Here is an 8,773-nt window from a genome sequence, read left to right on the forward strand (position 1 = left end):
AACGGCCGCAGTTCTAATTTATTCTGGAAGTGACTGATAGAAACCATGGAGGTAGTAGATCCATCATACGCAATAATCCTATCTTTATGAACGACAGATATTCAATATATGCTGATATGAGATATACATCCGTATATATATGAGCATATGTGTTACTAGAACTCGGATTCTTCATATAGTTGTGATATAAAACTAGTCAAGTTGGCCAAACTTGTGATGGCCGCTGTATACAGCACCGTGACACTGACAATGGCCACACCATATCACGCGGTCTTGTTTCTATCCACTACAAATACGAATACATTAAATGGCAAAATTAATTTGAGTTGACGCTTTATGGCCATGATACCCGACTTGTAATTTAATAGTTTTCAGTGAGCAAGCCATACTCAAACAAAAGTTCGGAATGTGACGACTGTGAAGACCTCTAAGTGGTCCCTGACTTCAAAGTGGTCCCCGTAGTTGTAATTGAACTGAAATTTTACGCAGTCCAGGGATTTTTCCATTCCTATATTTGCATAAAGTTGTTAAACTTTGTAACATTGCCAATACTAATCTGTTATTTTGGTCCTTTTTGATATATGCGCTCACTTTTATTACTTTTTCAAAATTCCGATGCATTTTACATGCCAAACCAGCCCAACTGCGTGTCCATTTTTTCACCTGGTTAGGGTGTCTCATATTAGCATCATGGAGATTCGATTGCGCTGCACACGGACACGAGACCAGCGACCGCGACCCACCGATCACTGTACGGATATGCGGATGTCCATATGGCCTAGCAGTTTACTGAGTGAGTACCAGCTCAAACAGTCATTAATTTCAATCTTGTTGCTCGACGTTATATTTCATACTCGCATACAGGCGTTCTGTTTACTGGGTAGCTCTGCATGGCAGGGCTGTGTGTTACCGGCGTTATACGGCCTCCCACCACATGTGTTGGGAGGTCGTATAACGCCGCGCCGCTAACACACAGCCCTGCCATGGCCATGCAGCAGAGCTATTTACTGGGTAGTTTGTTTTATGCTACGTTCCGACCATGGTTCCGACGTTCTGTTCCGTAGACTTTTACGGAACAGAACATCGGAACGTAGCATAAACTACACTTATACAAACTATCCAGTAAACAGAACGCCTGTGTGCGAGTGCTGATTGTCTTCGTCCAAAATCAAATTACACTGTGAACTTACAGTACACAGAAACATCGCACAATGAATGATGGCCCTGCGTACGATGCTGTGTGTTTCCGGCGTTATATAACGCAGAGCTAAAACTGCTGTACCTCTCTCGGGGGGAGGGGGGAGTACTTGTTCAGAGAAGTGGTAGGGGTGTGCGGCCGCAGGTATAAAACCCAGGGCCCATTTTAGACCTAAAATCTCGTTGTTTTAGGACCCCATTTTAGACCTTTTTGACCTTTGACCCAGGTCAACAGTCATAGCGTCAACATTTTTAAAACGGAAAAAGCAAGTATTTGCCCCGGCAAAGCCTACCACTGTAAGCTTATACTGCGTTTAGAGCTATTTTGTTGCTGGCCAAGCCATGATTCCGAAAAATCATGAGGAAATACAACAAATTTTGTGAAAGAAAATGCCTTTCACTCTCACCAAATTTTGGTCCAGCTTCTGCAAATTATCAGTCATCTGCAGTTACAGTCTGAGTGGTGTTTTTTTTTTTAAAATTACAATTCACAACAAACCTCGCTGTTTGTCTGTAAAGCAATACTACTTCATATGGCCATGGTCGACCTGAATAATACTAGGAGCAGTAGAGCCACTTTGTTTGGGTGTCGGGCAAAAATCTGCCATATGTAGAGTTCTGACAAATCAGTGACAATGTTTTAAAACAAAGTCCATATTTACTTTCAGCCAGGGGGTCTCTGTAATGGTTCCCCTGCCACAGAAAAGATATCCATGCTTATTGAGTGCAGCTCAGAACCCTGCTAGCGAGATGGGAACAGACTGTTGAAATTTGTTCTTGTGTGGCACTCAAACTTCAACCCCATTTTAGACCATGGTTTACAGGGAATTGACCCCCCCCCCCCCCCCTATTTTGGACCAAATTGCTGAAATACCCACCCCATTGGGCGGCGCATATACATATTGGCAAGTAATAGAAGTGACCCCCCCCCCTGACTGCTCTTTGCCAACTTAGATTTTTTTACCTGTCCGTGGTATTTTGGGGAAAGGGTTTTAAACACAGTTTGTCAGGAATTTATGATGATACTTGAAAGAATAGAAATATACTCCAACACCCGACCCTGGCCCACTCAGCCCCAAGGCTGTATCATGCACACACAGGAAAGCAAATTTAGCACTTTGAGGCAGCCATATTGTCTAGTTTCCATGTGTTGAGTTCGTACTCTACATGCCTTGACATTGTTTCATTGTAACTTAGGTCATTTCACATCATTGGTACAACGTACATTTCAGTGACTTTGAATGACAAAGTTCTTTTACGTCAAGGACTGTGTCATCAGTCTTAACTGATGTCTAGCTGTAAATTCAAGCTGTCATCTAAACTGAATACAATATGATTGTGCTCATGGAATTTGTGTCCATACACTTTTGTAATATATTGTTGTTTCAGTCGGATTTGAACTCACAACGTATAGCACCAGTCACCTAGCGCAGAAGCCATAGATAAAACCGCTGAGCCAAATCCCCAATCTCAGCCTCATGTGTGTTCAGCACACAATTTGAGTCTTTACGGTTACACCTATAGTGTACTCATTTATGTATTTTGTTATGTCTCCATTTCAATACTTACCGTAGTCATAATTTTACATATGTGCTTATAATGAACAGACCTGCTTTGAGTCAGTTTTTAGCTCATATTTGGTGTGTATATAAATACCAAAAAGAGATTATATTTAATTTGCATACATTTTATCTTCTGATAATGATGACTGGATTGATTTGCTTACTGGTAATAAATTTTTCAATTTTAATCTCTCCAGATAACAGAGTTCTTGGAAATGATGTGGAAAGATCAGAGTTATCACTGCTTGCTGATTTGGACCATGCCTACACGTTTTAACAGGCTGAATAATAAACTGGTGACGTACTCAAAAATTGGCGACCAACAGAAAAGTAAAAAAAAACAGTATTTCCCCGCACATACACACCATGATCATACCAGAAACAAGCATGATGCCATTTACTTAATGCACAACACACGAATGCCAACTATTTGTTGTAATTTTTATTTTCCTGTCATATGATTATTAGTCCCCAAGGACACCGTCCGGGGGGACTTATAGGTTTGGTCATGTCCGTGCGTCCGTCCGTCCGTGCGTGTGTCCGTCCGTCCATTCACACAGATATCTCAGAGACGCCTGGAGCGATTTTGTTCAAACTTGGTACAAGGATAGTACCCTACCTCATACAGATGCACGTCAATTTGTTTCACAATGTGATCAAATTTGGCCGTGTTAGAGGACTTTTTAGTTTACACCTCCATAGACTCCCATGTATAAGGCAGCTCTCCATAGACTCCCATGTATAAGGCCAAGAAAAATAAAAATTTAGTTTCTCATCGTATTCATATTGCAAAAAGGATGCAGTGACACAGTTTTTAGTCCCCACAGATAAAGTCCAGGGGGCTTATAGATTGGGACATATCCGTCCGTGAGTCCATCCGTTCACCCATCCAATCACGCAGATATCTCAGACACTTTGACAAAATGTCACCTGACCTTGGTGACCTTTGACGTCAAATATACATATTTGTCCATAACTCAGTAACCACAAGTGGCTAAACCTTTCATATATGGTATGATGGGACACCTTATGACGCCACATATTGTACCCCATTAATTATGTGCATATCTAATTTTGAGCGAGCCAATAGAGCTAGAGGTCTGATTTTTGGTATATAGGGATAACTTAGCAATACAATTTTTTTGACAAAATGTCATGTGACCTCGGTGACCTTTGACCTTGATTATACATATATATATGCACAACTCAGTAACCACAAGTTCTATACGCTTCAATTTTGATAGGATATTAGACCTTAAGATGTCACATCTTGTACCTCATTATTATGCGCATATGTATTTCTTGGCTGGCCAATACGCTAGAGGTCTGATCTTTTTCCCGATTTAGAACCATAACTTAGACATGCCTCTGTGTTTCAAATTCGGAACAACGACATAGACCTATGTGCCCATAGATCTCAACATATACACTCCAGTGATACTTCTTAATGACCACATTTCCCTGCCCCATCAAGACTAATACTCCTATTACAAGTGGGGACTATGTCATTGTCAATGACTTGTTGAGTTAATGGTTGTATCACAGTATTCGATATTTCTAATTCTGTATTTTTTCCATTTTATATTCTGAATAAATACATTAAACATATTTCACTGTCTCCAGTACATTACATTTAAGTATTTTCACTTCATGCACTTTATCCCTTTCACACGTGTTCAAATATCTGACCAGAGAACAAACACTAAATAGTCCAGGATGGGAGCTACAGTGTCATTGACGCTATTTTTGTTGACATCGCTTTCTGTATGTAGGATCTGCTTGTCCCGTTGCTATAGAAGATGATATTCCCAAAGACGACCTCCAGTACCTACGTTGCAGACCTTATTTGCTTTTGTCATTCTTGTTTTTCTGGTTTAAATATTTCTTGAATTTACCAATTCAAACCGAATGTGAGCACACTGTCCTTGACGGTATTTTTTGATATGTTGAAATATGCAAATTAGCGCCAAAAAGGCGTTTTTGGTAAAAAATCTTCTTCATAATCGCTGGTCAGACAGCTTTGTTATTTTGTATATAGGTCCCTTGGGATAACCCAACTTAGATTTGTTCAAATTGTAATGAAATATGCAAATCTGTACTTTTAAGGAATTTTTTTTGTCATTTTTGGTCAAAACTTTATTTCATCAAAACCACCCATCTGACAGCTTTGATATTTGGTATTGGTATACAGGTTCCTACAGATGAACTAAATATGATATCTTGAATATATGATGAAATCTGCAATTTTGTATTTTTGGGGCAATTTTTCCAATTTTTGGTCAAAAAATGTTTTTCTCTCAAATTTCTTGTTGGATTGCTTTGAAACTTAATACTCTTGACTCTAGAGTTGTTTTCTATATGATTTCTTAAATTGTGGTGAAATTTTCATCTTTGTGTTTTTGGTTTTTTTTTGCATTTTGGGCAATATTTTGGTCAAAAAATAATTTTCTTTGAAGTAAATGTTTTGATTGGTTTGAAATTTGTTTTTAATGTATCTAGAGGCAACCTCGGTTGAGTGTCTTCAAATTTTTGGTGAATATTTTCATATAGGCATTTTTGCGCAACTTTTCCCATATTTGGTCAAAATCATTTTCTCTGAAATCCCTCTTCCAATGGCTATGAAACTTTGTATGCATGTTGCCAAGGGTAAACATAGTTAAGTATACACACTGTGGCCTGCCTCATCAAATCAAATGAGAGCCAAGTGTCATTGATGCTATGTTTTCCATTATTGATCGAAAATCTCTTTCTCTAAACACTACTCATCTCATACCACTGGCTGATTTGTTCTCAGGGATAATCTTACTGTGATGTTCAAATTATAATAATATTTCAATTTTGTATTAGTGGTAATGCAGCGTTTTTGACATTTTTTGAAATGTGCTATCAAAGTATCTATCTTCATAAACATATGTGTCACAAAAAGCTATTCTCTACATAGCACAACAGGACTGTATTGGCCTTTAGGTAATTTTGCTTTTATTTTTGTGAAATTGATGCCCTTTATCTCATTTTTCCGGTTATTGAAAGTAGTTATTTTACTTTATAGAGAAAAACTGCTCTTGTGCTTTACTCTACTGTTAAAATTTATGTACAGTTAAATAAAGATTTTTTTGGCTAAATAATGCTCAACGTCCATTTGTATGTGTGTATGAGATTGAGTTTATAAGACAGAGTTACTTGTAGGATTATTCTACATTTCTACTGATTTATCACACATTTGGTATTGTATTGAAAAAATACATATGACACCAAAATGTCCGTAAGGTGCCCACGGAAATTCCACTTGATTATATGCTCCATCTGCTATGTTCAGCTTCTTTTAAGTAAATTAAAAGAATTGTTGACTTGAAAAATGTAACATGCCAGCTGTGAAGTATCAGGTATAATAGGACTATAGTACACTTCCTTGGATATTTGTCAACTTTTAGTATTGCATAAAGAAAATCAGTTTGACTCCAAAAGTGTCCTTTTGACTTCAAAGTGGTCCCCGAAAACTTGGGATGATTTTACGGTCTCTCTGCTGTATTCAACATCGTTTATGTTAAAGAAAGAATGTGTTGACTTGAAAAATGTAACATGCGACCTGTGAAGTATCAGGTATTAATAAAACTATAGTACACTTCTTTTTTTTTGTCCAACTTTTAATATTGCATAAGGAAAATCAGTTTGGCTCCAAAAGTGTCCTTTTGACTTCAAAGTGGTCCCCGGGAAAATCGAATGATTGTACACTCTGTCTGCTTTATTCAACTTCTTTTGCGTAATTGAAGCAATGTTCTAACTTGAAAATTGTAACATGCGACCTATGAAGTATCAGTTATTAATAGGACTATAGTACACTTCCTTGGATTTTTGTCAACTTTTAGTATTGCTTAAAGAAAATCAGTTTGACTCCAAAAGTGTCCTTTTGACTTCAAAGTGGTCCCCGAAAACTTGGGATGATTTTACGGTCTCTCTGCTGTATTCAACATCGTTTATGTTAATTGAAGCAATGTTCTAACTTGAAAAATGTAACATGCGACCTATGAAGTATCAGTTATTAATAGGACTATAGTACACTTCCTTGGATTTTTGTCAACTTTTAATATTGCATAAAGAAAATCAGTTTGACTCCAAAAGTGTCCTTTTGACTTCAAAGTGGTCCCCGGGAAAATCGAATGATTGTACACTCTGTCTGCTTTATCAACTTCTTCTGCGTAATTGAAGCAATGTTCTAACTTGAAAAATGGAACATGCGACCTGTGAAGTATCAGGTATTAGTAGGACTATAGCACACTTCCTTGGATATTTGTCAACTTTTAGTATTGAATAAAGAAAATCAGTTTGACTCCAAAGTGTCCTTTTGACTTCAAAGTGGTCCCCGGGAAAATCGAATGATTGTACACTCTGTCTGCTTTATTCAACTTCTTTTGCGTAATTGAAGCAATGTTCTAACTTGAAAATTGTAACATGTGACCTATGAAGTATCAGTTATTAATAGGACTATAGTACACTTCCTTGGATTTTTGTCAACTTTTAGTATTGAATAAAGAAAATCAATTTGACTCCAAAAGTGTCCTTTTGACTTCAAAGTGGTCCCCGGGAAAATCGAATGATTGTACACTCTGTCTGCTTTATTCAACTTCTTTTGCGTAATTGAAGCAATGTTCTAACTTGAAAAACGGAACATGCGACCTGTGAAGTATCAGGTATTAGTAGGACTATAGCACACTTCCTTGGATATTTGTCAACTTTTAGTATTGCATAAAGAAAATTAGTTTGACTCCAAAAGTGTCCTTTTGACTTCAAAGTGGTCCCCGGGAAAATCGAATGATTGTACACTCTGTCTGCTTTATTCAACTTCTTTAGCGTAATTGAAGCAATGTTCTAACTTGAAAATTGTAACATGTGACCTATGAAGTATCAGTTATTAATAGGACTATAGTACACTTCCTTGGATTTTTGTCAACTTTTAGTATTGAATAAAGAAATCAATTTGACTCCAAAGTGTCCTTTTGACTTCAAAGTGGTCCCCGGGAAAATCGAATGATTGTACACTCTGTCTGCTTTATTCAACTTCTTTTGCGTAATTGAAGCAATGTTCTAACTTGAAAACGGAACATGCGACCTGTGAAGTATCAGGTATTAGTAGGACTACAGCACACTTCCTTAGATATTTGTCAACTTTTAGTATTGCATAAAGAAAATCAGTTTGACTCCAAAAGTGTCCTTTTGACTTCAAAGTGGTCCCCGGGAAAATCGAATGATTGTACACTCTGTCTGCTTATTCAACTTCTTTTGCGTAATTGAAGCAATGTTCTAACTTGAAAATTGTAACATGTGACCTATGAAGTATCAGTTGTTAATAGGACTATAGTACACTTCCTTGGATCTTTGTCAACTTTTAGTATTGAATAAAGAAAATCAATTTGACTCCAAAAGTGTCCTTTTGACTTCAAAGTGGTCCCCGGGAAAATCGAATGATTGTACACTCTGTCTGCTTTATTCAACTTCTTTTGCGTAATTGAAGCAATGTTCTAACTTGAAAATTGTAACATGTGACCTATGAAGTATCAGTTATTAATAGGACTATAGTACACTTCCTTGGATTTTTGTCAACTTTTAGTATTGCTTAAAGAAAATCAGTTTGACTCCAAAAGTGTCCTTTTGACTTCAAAGTGGTCCCCGAAAGCTTTTGATGATTTTACGGTCTCTCTGCTGTATTCAACATCGTTTATGTTAAAGAAAGAATGTGTTGACTTGAAAAATGTAACATGCGACCTGTGAAGTATCAGGTATTAATAAAACTATAGTAAGCCTTACACTTCTTTGATTTTGTCCAACTTTTGGTATTGAATAAAGAAAATCAGTTTGACCCCAAAAGTGTCTTTTTGACCTCAAGGTGGTCCCCAAGACTTGTGATGATTTTACGCTCTCTGTCCTGTATTTATCGTTTATGTTAAAGAAATAATGTTTTGATTTTACAATTGAATATGCGACCTGTTAAGTATCAGGTATAAATAAGACAAGAGTAC

At 37.2% G+C, this 8,773-nt stretch overlaps 1 long non-coding RNA gene across 1 annotated transcript; it reads left to right on the plus strand.

The window, feature by feature from the left end:
* The first annotated feature begins 709 nt into the window (after positions 1-709).
* Positions 710-4,367, plus strand: LOC139144264 (uncharacterized). The gene is made up of 2 exons (XR_011554796.1): positions 710-793; positions 2,957-4,367. It is a non-coding gene; the product is annotated as an uncharacterized lncRNA (long non-coding RNA).
* The last annotated feature ends 4,406 nt before the right edge of the window (positions 4,368-8,773 follow it).

The sequence above is a fragment of the Ptychodera flava genome, chromosome 11 (genome assembly GCF_041260155.1).
Source record: "Ptychodera flava strain L36383 chromosome 11, AS_Pfla_20210202, whole genome shotgun sequence".
NCBI lineage: Eukaryota > Metazoa > Hemichordata > Enteropneusta > Ptychoderidae > Ptychodera > Ptychodera flava.